Raw genomic sequence first — 12,446 nt, 5'->3', positions numbered from 1 at the left:
ATCTTGTCACAGGTAATGTAATTATCCAATATGAACACCGTATCTTTTCTCAATCAGAAGTTATGACCTATGTTAAAGTTTTTGTGACAGACAGAGATAGAGACTGACATCTAGACAAACGAATGAGATTTAGTATTCCCTCGCATTCGCGAAAGCGGGAGACAAAAAGTCTTAGTTCCTTCCATTACATAAAGAAAAAAATATATTGTGTGAAAAAGATATAATCAAAAGATATAATATAATCGGTGATTATATACGTATATCCAGCTGAAAAATTGAGACTTACTTTAATTATACACAACAGCTTTAGCCCCTTTTATATTCTTAAGATTCTCCATATCTCCAACAGTTAAAGGTAGTGACACCTTCCAAATTTTTGTATCGCAATTCAACAATTTCAATCCTTCCTTAATTTATTAATCATTACATGTACAGGTAAACTTCGGTATCTCGACATCGGATATGTCGACAACCTGGGATATGTCGACGTCCTTCCGCGGTCCCGGCAGTATTTACTATATAAATGATTTGTGTCGACCTCGGTTATGTCGACAAGGTAAACAATGAGTTACAAAGAGGAAGTCGTTGACCGACTCTAAACTTGATGACACCTCCCCCCCCCCTTTCTAAAAAAAAAAAAAAAAAAAAAAAAAAAAAAAAAAAACGATACTACGCGTGTGACTTCATTTAATAAAGGCATGCAAAATAACATGTTCTAAAAGTCAGACAGAGAAAAATAAAATATACAAAGTGTATTCCATCAACGGTGAGTTATCAAAAAGGAAGTCGTAGACCTCCTTAAACTGGATGACCCTGGTCATTCTTGCCTTCCTGTCCGACAATATACAAGAACGCAATGACTGTGACAAAAATTTCTCCCCATGACTACATATAAGACTACCTAAGTTTTCGTGCAATATACTGCATACGTTTCTACTAGTACAAATTAACTCAAAAATTGACAAGCCAAAAAAAAAAACCGTAAACTTCGTATGAGTAGAGTGGGTGAAAGTGAAAGGTCGGGGGGTTATATGTACATTATGTAGATAGGACAAGTCGCTTTCCTTTATATATACAGTATATACATGTATATATGCATTTTACAATGGGTGGGCCCCCCTTTAAGGTATTTTTAGTTACTTTACTATAAAAATTTAATAACTCTGAAAATCTAGAGGGGTGTGAGTGTGTGTTTCCGGATCCCCCTCCCCCCTCTAGATCCGCCTATGACGACATAGCTTCTCACTTTTCAGCTTGCCACAGGGATTGCAACGTGAGAAAGAGGATAAAATGTTATTGAAGAAAAGATACTACCTACAGGCATGTAGTATAGGTGGGACTCTACTCATTTTTCCCCAAATATAACCTTTTACTGTTGAAAATCATTGAAAGCGAACCCCCCATCCCCCCCCCCCACCAACTTTTGGGTTGTAATATACTCAAATCATCCTTTGGTATAGTGTATTAATGAAATTTGCTTGTGAAAAAAAACACCCCCACCCCGTTCTACGAAATAAAATTTTTTGATTATAGACCATTTACCCCCCCCCCCTTTCTTTTTTTGCTTGTTAAAGATTTTTTCAAGTAAGTTGTCCTATAATTTTCTCTGCCCCCCCTTCCATATCAAAAACACGAAACTACGTGAATGTTCATAAAGTTTGTTGGATACACAACTTAGGGACATAATTATTCGTTTTTCAGTGTCTGAAATATATTTCTCAATCGCGCAATTTATCGGGAACAAATGGCGTCCAATTCATCGCTCGGGAAAAGCAGTCTATTGATGTCCGACCAACCTTGTAATATTGACCATGTATATCATGATTTTAAGTACTTAAAAAAAAACTACGAATATTAGGTGGTCAATCTCATCCAAACCGTATCACAAGTTAATCCAAACCGTACATAGTTTTGTAAGCGTTGTCATCCAAACATGTTACGTTGTTCTAGCATGTCACCAACTGCAACAGTTTCTTTACATTAAATTCTAGGATTTGTGACAGAGTTACAGGATAAATAGTTGCTTATAGATATAGGCTGTCTTTTAGTTGTAAAATTACACACCAAATGTCCGTTACATAACACAAAAATAATTTGATGATTCGAAGCGGTTGAGTCACCTCATCCAAACAACTTACAACCGGCGCGGATACACGACAGTTGTTGTGCAACCTCCCAAAAAATTGACAAGCAAACAAGAACCCCCCCCCCCCCCACACACACACAGAAAAAAAAACTACTAAACTCGAGGGGATCTTTTTACAACTTTTCGGTAAAACTTTTTTAAATGCAATGATTTGCTAGAGTTTAACCATACTGCAACAAAGTGTTCAGGGACCAAGCAGCCAATAAATGAATTTTTATATTTAAACTGTAGCAAGACTATTTCCTTCAAAAAGTGGGGAGGGGGAGCCCCCCCCCCCCGCACTTACACTCGTACTACCGGCCTGTTTGAAAAGGCGTTATATCCAAAAATGGAAATGTTTTTTTTTTTATATTAATAGATACTTGAAAGATTGAATCCAAGCCATCTTTATTTATGCAATATTTAAAAGTATTTTCTATATTCCTGCACATCTCGCAGACAACTGTTTGCATGCGTATTAAGAGAAGTCAACACTCTACTCGTGGAAATCCAGGATACAGGCAGATGCAGCTTGGGGCTTTGCTTGCCATGTATTAAAAATTCATGTCAATTTTGAAAATATTTTTCTCTCCTCTTGGAAAAAAGCAGGCAAACTATTTGCATGGGTAAAATGAGCAATTCGCCTTCCACCAAATTTGTGAAATCCATGACCTTTGGTAGAGGTGTCTGGCATCAGAGAAGGACAAAGTTGGTTTAACATTGAAAATACATTACACATTTAAAAATCGTTTTTTCCTGGAAATCTAACTACAATATGTTTAAATTATTTTTGAAGAAAGTAGCCTTATATTTAATTGTGAAATTCATGTCCCGAGGGTAAGATTTCAGCCCCCGGAGTGGGCTAAGTTAGTCATGTTTTGGAAATAAAAGGAGTAATAGCGGCTTTTGGAAAGGCATAATAACGCCTTTTAGAAATGCGTAATAACGCTTTTTAGAAAAGCATAATAACGCCTTTTGGAAAGGCGTAATAACACCTTTTGAAAAGGCCTAATAACGCCTTTTGGATAGGCGTAATAATGCTTTTAGAAAGGCGTAATAACGCCTTTTGAAAAGGCGTAATAACGCCTTTTGAAAAGGTGTAATGACGCCTTTTGTAAAGGCGTAATAACGCCTTTTGAAAAGGCATAATAACGCCTTTTCAAAAGGCGTAATAATGCATTTTGGAAAGGCGTAATATTGCCTTTTGGAAAGGCGTAATAACTCCTTTTGAGAAGGCGTAATAACGCCCTTTGAAAAGGCGTAATAACGCCTTTTTTCGCGTTATTACGCCTTTTTGAAAGGCGTTAATACGCCTTTTTGAAAGGCGTTATTACGCATTTTTTTTCGCGTAATTACGCCGTTTTGAAAGGCGTTATAATGCCTTTTTAAATCTTTTTTTCTCCATAGATGGATCCTAATAGGCTTTCGTAGGAAAGGACATTGAAGATGGATGAGAAAAAAATAATTCAAAAATTCTAATCACTTGATTTTGCATTTAAAAAATATTAAAACATGCATGTCATGGTACAAGTAAAAAGCAAAAAAAAAAAAAAAAAAAAAAAAATAAATAAATAAATAAATAAAATAAAAAGAAAATGCAGGTATGATAAAATATACTTGTATGTCAGTGTCAAACGCTACAAATGTGCGCACTTGAAGTTATTGTTTATACAATTCTGGTTAAAAAGAGATCTGACATTGAGTATTGTAAGATTTGTTTTGGGGAAAATCTGGGAAACGGGTAGGAAATGATATATTGAACTATCAAATTAAATTATTTTTCACAGTTAAAAAACTATAATGCTTAGTCTAAGTACATGTTAAATTAACGATCTGTATAAATACCTATTATTTTGGACGAAAGTTAGCCAAATTACATACACAGGTATCTCTCTCTCTCTCTGAAAAATCAAACATCCAATGAATTAAGAAAAAGAATTTGGTCAATATATAGTTAGTTTGATTATTTTTAACTTTCAATTATCTGTCTAGGTTAAAATATCCAGTGCAGATCTGATTCTAAGTAGTGAACACTGTTGAATTCTGAGCAATGTTATGAGTAAAGTGCATGGTTGACAATACTCTTCCAGACATTTCACTGATTCTGAATATTTCAAGACTCATAAAAAGAAGAAAAATAGTTTCTTTGTGAGTATTTAAATTATATTAATGCTACTAGTAGAGTAGTTTATTATCGAAATACGTATTCTTTTCTTATGAACATATAAGCAATGAGTATTGATGACTACAAGTCACTCATGCTTACCCCCGCCTCCGAAACATCACGATGTCGGATTGGAAAAAAAAATAAAAATTGGATTAACATATAATTTTAGTAACAATTTAATAATCAGTTTAAAAATATTCTTTACAGATATAATCTTATTTGTTGACCCCAGAGTTAAAAAAAAACCAAAAAGAAAAAAAAAACGCGCATTTGTCTATACATGTACTTCCGGTAGCACATGAGCAGCGTGCCATGAACAGTCAGTAAAATGGCGGGCAATTCTTTTCTAGATATTTCAATAATTTCAGTTTTCCTTAAGAGTTCCTTAAACGGATGACATATAAAGAGGAGAAGCATTGTTTCTTTGTGAGTAATTATGATATAAAATGTTGCTTTTGCATGTAATATGTATTGTAACAAGGAGAGGAATTTTTTCAGTTTGTGGGTTCATTGGCAAAGTTAAACGAACAATCGTACAATTGCCCAGTGTATGACTTTGCATTTGTGTGAATGGTTTAACAAAGAAAGAGTTAGAACTGCCTTTTCCCCAATTTTTCTTTTCTCTCGTCTTCCGTAGATATTCGGGCGTATATTAAAATTTGGTCTGGGTGAGCTAAGTTCATGAAGTTCGGTACCTGAGAGTGATTCATTTAATAACCCTGATAATAATGTGAGATATATGAGTTTAAGCCTGTCTATATGAGGAATGTAAAATCTATTGAGTAGGGCAGTTTCTACAGTGACTAATTGCTGGTGTGTATGTTAATGTGTATTGGTTAACAATCAACTGATCAAGTTTTTAAAAATACATATATTCAAGTGTTAAGCTTAACTAAGTTATGTACAGATCACTATATCCAAAACAAAAAAAAACCCAATCAATAAAAAATGCAGGACCATCACCAGGTTTCTGAAAAGGAGGTCTCAGGGGACTGGGGGTACATGTATCATTGAGAGGGAAAGGATTTGTTTTTGGTTAAACAGGTAAAATTTTTAATTGTTCTATTGGATTCTAGAATTCATTATTTTTTATGCCCCACCATGAATATGGCTGGGACATATATTGTTTTTATGTCTATCTTCCATTCTTCTGTTCTAACATCCTTCTATCCTTCCATCACACTTTGCATTTAGCTCAGTTTCAAAGGAACTATTCAAGATATTTCAATCAAACTTGATGAGAGTTATTCAACTGCATCAACATTTTTTGATCTTAACTTTCCTTTGACCTTGACCTTATTAAATAATTGTTTAGCTCACTATCTAAGAAACTTTTCAAGATATTTTTATCAAACCATATATGCTGATACATACTGGTAAGAACTATTCATCTTCATTTAACATGTTTGACCTTTCCCTTGACCTTGACATACATTTCTTAAATCTGTGTTTAGCTATGTTTCAATGAAAAATATTCAAGATATTTTTATCAAACTTCATATGCTGATACATATTGATAAAAGCTATTCAACTGTATCAACATTTTTTACCTTGACCTTTCCTTTGACATTGATGTCACTTTTCTTAAATAAGTGATTCTCAATTAAGAAACTTATTAATAAGATATTTTTATCAAATGTTATATGCTTATACATACTGATGAGAGATGTTCAACTGCATCAACATTTTTTTTGTTTGACCTTGACCTAATTTTTCTTTAAATAGTGTAAAGATCAGTTTCAAAGAAATTATTCAAGATATTTTAATCAAATCTTATATGCTGATATATATTGGTGAGAGCTATTCAACTGCATCAACTCTTTTGACCTTGGCTTTTCTTTTGACCTTGACATCAAATCTGTGTTTAGCTAAATTTCAAAGAAACTATTCAATATATTTTTATCAGACTTTATATACTTATGCATATTGATAAGATTTGTTTAAGAGGGCTGGGTGGTTGTGGCCATTTTCAGACTATATTGATCTCCTTTAGAAGAAGAGCTCCATATAAAGATATATAAAAATGATCAAATTTTAAAACTAAAATGTATGAAATTTTTGTTTGCCAACTGATAGTTGACAGCTTAAGATATCATATCTAAAAAATTAAGTTATATCTGATGGTAAATTTGTTGACCCCCCAGCCTCCTTAATTACATCAACATTCTTGACATTTTCTTTGACCTTGACTTCAAATTTTGTGTTTAGCTAAATTTTAAAGAAAGTATTCAAGATATTTTTATTAAACTTCATATGCTTATACATAATGAGAGCTATTCAATGGCATCAACATTGACCTTGACCTTTCCTTTTACCTTGATCTCGCTTTTCTCAAATTTTTGTTTAGCTAAGTTTCAAACAAACAAATCAAGATTATATGCTGATACATATTGAGGAGATCTATCCAACTTCATCAACTTTTTTGTCCTTGGTCTTTCCTTTGACTTAACTTTTTTTCAAAGATCAAAGACCATGTTTAGCCAAAATTGGCCTAATGTCAAAAGTGAAATATATCACAATTTATAGACTTTTAAAGATTTTTTTTTCAACATTGTAAACTTATTTTTCGTTTTAATTATTGAGAAAACGCTCAATTTGAAGTTTATATTAAGGGAGTATAACGAGTGATTAAGCATAATTTGCGCTGTAAAGTACTTGTGTTATATGACGTCAACCTATAGACAACTGCAGATAGGGTGTTATTGAACTTTAGTTTTAATTTAAAAATCATGGTTTATTTTAAATTATGAAAATGAAATGAAATACGAAATTACAGAGAAACAAATCATAACACACCATAGTTCAAAATCGGTCGGCCATAGTGACACAATTCTGAATGATGACAAACCCGCTCGGAAGATTGCAGAAGACTTGTTCATCGCCTTTGTTACGTAAGTAATATTTAACATTCCTTTGTTGTTGCTTTTTCTTGTTTTGTTTTCTTTTTTTTTTTTTTGAAATATCTTCAGAAGATGCTACAAACTTTTTGTTAAAAATTGATTAAAATCAAGTCACATGTGCAGCACATGTAATGCATCTACCAGCTGTCTACTGTTTTACAAGTAGGCCTTATTTGTTTATAAACACCACAAAGCGCAGGTTGAAAAAGCAAACAAACACAGTCGATCGTATGTTACCAAAGGATTTTTATTATGTTTCGTAATATATATGTATGTATTACCGTGCTCAGTAGAAGATTTCTAAATGTCATAAATCATGTTTACTGTCACATCAGCTGTTCAGTAGAATCAGCTGTTCCTAGTCATGCTATCTCGAAGAACAGTTATAACATGTGCAGAGACATAATGAAAAGGACATCAGAACCAGTTTTAATCATAAGTGAAGTAGTTAAGACTCTTTCCATTGAGGGATTTTTTTTGAGGTACATGTACCTGCTTACTACAATTTAACAGTAGTTCTGAAATCTCACATATATTTTTAATTGTTCATCTGGTATACATTTTTCACTAGCCTAACTGTAAGGTTGCATCAACTTACATGTACTATACATGTACATGTATAGTACAAAACAATAACAATACCTATTATTAATCAAAAGTTCTTGTAAATATTGCCACTTTATGCATTTTGTCATGTACACTGTTAATGTACCTACGAAACTATTCCTGCTTAGTTTTCATGTTCATTTAGCTTACAGTCTTTTCTTGTACATAAATGTACATACATACTGTGTAACATACATATAAAAGAGTCTTCATTATTGTATACATGTTTATATGGTAGCTCCTTACTAACTAAACTGTTACATGTACCACCTGATTAGATCTCATACATACTTATACCTGTATACAGTCTTTAACTTGCTAAACTGTTACATGTACAGTAACATTCAAATTAAGCAATAAGTAGATTAAGGAATATAAATAGATAACGATAATGATTGACAAAGGTCTAGACATTAAGCATGTTATTAAACAGTTTTGTGAATGAAGAATCAGTTGGAGTACTTAAACTGTTCATCTGACAAGAATAAAAATGTCAGAGAAAGCTTAGAATTCATATTGAAACATAACACATGGCATCATATTCTAAATTCTTAAACATGAAATGTCAGAAAAAGCTTAGAATTCATATTGAAACATAACACATGGCATTATATTCTAAATTCTTGAACATGAAGTAAGAAAAAAGAAAAGTAAACACAGAATGTAAAACATTATGATTTAACAGTGTCAAATAAGATTCAAACTGACAACAACAAATAACATTTACACTGTTCAATAAGGTAAACCCTAAAACTGAATTATGAATTATGTGTTATCAGCTGGACTCACTGTATTCAGAAATTAAGGCCGATGCATAGTCAATATTAAATGATACAAGAGGAAACTCTTAAACGTCCAGTGCAATATATACAACAAATCTGCATATATATAATTATATTTTCATTCATTTTGTTCAAGTAAAAAAAGATTTATTTAAGATTCTTGTTAAGTTACTTGAATTTTCACTGTTTAAAATCAGAAAATTATTTTAACATAGTTTAAATGTATTGTATTGAAAACAATAATGTTTGTTTATTACTGATTTTAACATATAACTTATTTCAGTTGACAGTTGTAATTGTTTGGAATAACATATAAAACAGATATTTATGATTTTGAAATCAATTATAATACATGTATATGAGTATATCTTTTGATAACGATTATTCATATTTTCAGGAAATCTTAAAGTGCACGATAAGACAAATGACAGAATCAACATTCTTACTCCTCTATGTCACTGTCGTCACTGTCATCTGATTCGTCAATGAGAGTGGCATCAATGACAAACTCGGACCAGTCTTGGACAGCAGAGATGGCTTCCTTGTCATGCCTCCCTATAGCAAGGTACCAGATCACTGCAGCCACATGAGAACAGACTCCAACTACACGGGCACCAGCTCGACATCTACAGTACCAGGCAGTTATCTCAGACTCGGTAAACTGGATCCAAAGAAGATGCTGCTTGGAGGAAACATGCCGACTCTGAAGCTTCACCCTAATCAGCCCATGGAACTCACTATGAATCAGGATATCCACATCCCCCTCCAGATACTCTTGAATATAACTTGGAGATAATTTAAGTTGATATACTCCACAGGTCAAGTTTCGGATTTCTTCTTCGCTGATGTTAGGGAATTCAAAAGAATCAGATGCAATTTCCCAGTTCACAGACCTTTTATCCAGAGAATTTTCTTCAACAAATGACTTTAAAGAGTTAACTTTTGTAGACAAGTACCTCATTTTGGAAGCTAGCACCAGATCATCATCTTCACTTCCAGTAGACAGAAGTTTGAGGTATCTATTGGAGATGGCGCATATGATTCTTATATAATCACTGATGAATGGCACTTGGTTTGTGGGAAGAACATGAGCAAGGTATTTCCATCTCTTTATGCGAGCGTTAGCTGCCTCAACCACCCAACGAATCTGTAAAGTGAAGAACATGCAATATTGAAAAGAGATATAAAATATATTTTAAACTAAACTAAGATAACAGTAATGCCATGAAAAAAAAAATCAAAGTTAAATGTTTTCTTATAGTCTTTTAAACACTTTTTAGCTCACCTGAGCCAAAGGCTCAAGTGAGCTTTTCTGATCGAAATTTCTCTGTTGTCTGTCATTGTCGTTGTTGTTGTTGTAAACTTTTCACATTCTCATTTTCTTCTCAAGAATCACTAGGCCAATTTCAACCAAACTTGCCACAAAGCATCCTTAGAAGGGGATTCAAGTTTGTTCAAATGAAGGGCCATGCCCTCTTTCAAGGTGAGATACATGTAATTCAGAAATGGTGAAAATTTGGTGGCATCTTTTACAAATCTTCTCAAGAACCACTGGGCCAAAAAATTAAAACTTATAGGAAACCTTCTTTACATAGTGTAGATTCAAGTTTGTTCAAATGATGACCCCTGGGGGTAGGGTGGGCCACAATGGGGGATGAATGTTTTACATTGGAATATATAGGAAAATATCTTTAAAAATCTTTTGTTCAAGAACAAGTGAGCCATAAGTTATATTGATATGGAAGCATCCTCAGGTAGTGTAAAATTCTAGCTTGCCAACCCCCCCCCCCCCCCCCCCCCATAAACTTTTCAATTCTGAATTGATTTTTTTCTTTTTCAAAGCCAATTTGCTCAGGTGGGCGATGTTGGCCATGGGCCTCTTGATTTAAGATATACATGTACAAATAAGGTTTTCATCATTTAAAGCTTATAGATTTGCTATCAATGATTACTTTGTTTCCTGTTTTAGATATGGTACACCAAAGACAGAAACAACAAACCTTTGTAACAAGACAAGAAGCATTGGCATCTGAGGTAGTCATCTGCTTCTGCCCTTTACTTAGGAGGCGAGGCATCTCGGCTCTAATTCCCAACTCATCCAAAACATCCAGCGAATCTCTAAAACCTCTGTCTACTATAAAAACATCATCTTCATGGAACCAGCCCTTCAGATCTTCCACATTTGTATGAAGCATATGATTAAGGATGGTGGCATCGTTATTTCTAGCGAGGTATGGGCCGAGAACTGTAAGGAAATAGCCATCTGTAGACGTGACAACCATGGGTTTAACAAGGGGCCTGCCTTTATGTAAACTGTAAGATTTTCTCTGAAAGGTGAAGTTGTTACTCTTCTGGATATAAATATAAGTTCCATCAAAAACAGCAATAGCTTTTTTCTCTGTAAAATTGCCAAAAAGTTCCTGTGCCAGTGGTCTTGTATGTTTCTCAATAAAATCTTCTCTGCTTATATGTTGTAGACCAATAAAATGAGGTACAAATGATTTCATGAGCGGTGCCCGAACTGATCTTACTGCTCTGCAGAGGGACGACTTTGAAATTCCAAAGATGGTGGCAAGAAGTTGGTTCGACATGCCTGACCTTAGTTACAGAAGAAATATTCCTAGTGACATCCTGGTACCTCGATTCTGTGTATTTCGAATGTCATTTGAAATAAAGGAATGGAGGTCTTCAAAATTTTCTTTGGATATTCCGGTCAGAGTGTTGTAATCTGCAGTATTCATGCTTGATGGTTCAAAAGAAAATCTGCTTGTTGAATTTTGAATAGCATAATTTCTAATTTTCTGGATGAGTTCAAGAATTGTTGTTCTGTTGACAAGTGTTGATTCCAGAGTGTGCAAATTGTCAAGAGTACCAGGTGTGAATTCCCCATCTTCAACATGAGATGGACAGCATCTGCTTCCAGATGGAATAATGACTTCCTTCTGCAGGAAGGCTGAAAATCTAGCAGAAGAGGAAACAACAACAAGCTTGGGTCCAGGGCGCTTGCAAATGAAACAGTAAGCATGAGAAGAAGGCGTTCTTTGGATAGGTAATGATATGGAAGGCGGACTGGATATTCCTGATGATGATGGATTTGAAAGTGTTTGTGGAGGCTGTGACACAGGAAGTGGCCCAGATTGCTTTTGACATTTCTGTTGGTTGCCATGGTATAGATGTCTACACTTGGTACACAGAATGTCATTACTGTTGGCTTCAACAAGAAAGTTCTTACGGAGGAAACGACGGATAGCTGAAGATTCACATTTTTTTCTATCTTTTGGTTTTGTTCTCTTCTTACAAAGGATGCATGGGAAAGACTTTTTAATTTCTGTTGTTTTCTTTTCTTGATTCATTCTTTTATGTTCTGGAAAAAAAAAATTATTAATTAAATGAAACTACATGTATTTAAAAATAAAGGGAAAAAAATATTATTTTTTTTCTTCTTTAAACTGAATATAAATCATATGAGCAATATTAGTTCAGAGAAATGTAGTGAATACAGAATAGCATGTTACTATTTGTTACTGTATGTGTCATTGATACATGTTTGATAAAGTACATGTATAGCATTTTGATTAGGAGAAATATATACTTTAAAAAATGAATTTAAAATATAATACTTCATGTATATATATGTTATAAGAAAAAAATATTTAAAAGACTATATTGAAGAAACATTCTATTATTTATAATAAAAAAAAAAAAAGAAAAAAAAAAGTAGCACATCCGGAGGATTGAACCCGGATCGCCTACTCAATAATCTAACGCTCTGCGATGTTGCCACGGACACTGGTCAGTGAGGCAGCGATATATGTTTCATAGTAGAATAGTTTATTCTTACAATCTGATAAATTGCCGTTTTCAAT

The 12,446-nt window shown here is 33.6% G+C and overlaps 1 protein-coding gene and 1 pseudogene across 1 annotated transcript in view; both read right to left on the bottom strand.

Annotated features, from left to right (window-relative positions):
- The window catches only part of LOC133177121 (U6 snRNA-associated Sm-like protein LSm4), a 72,324-nt gene that overhangs the window by 13,137 nt on the left and 46,741 nt on the right, over positions 1-12,446 (bottom strand). The window lies entirely within an intron of this gene.
- Positions 9,023-11,940, bottom strand: LOC133177033 (uncharacterized; annotated as a pseudogene).

The sequence above is a fragment of the Saccostrea echinata genome, unplaced genomic scaffold (genome assembly GCF_033153115.1).
Source record: "Saccostrea echinata isolate AGI-Se365-2 ecotype Australia unplaced genomic scaffold, CSIRO_AGI_Sech_v1 ptg000086l, whole genome shotgun sequence".
Classification (NCBI taxonomy): Eukaryota; Metazoa; Mollusca; class Bivalvia; order Ostreida; family Ostreidae; genus Saccostrea; species Saccostrea echinata.
This window is presented reverse-complemented; position numbering and strand designations above follow the sequence as displayed.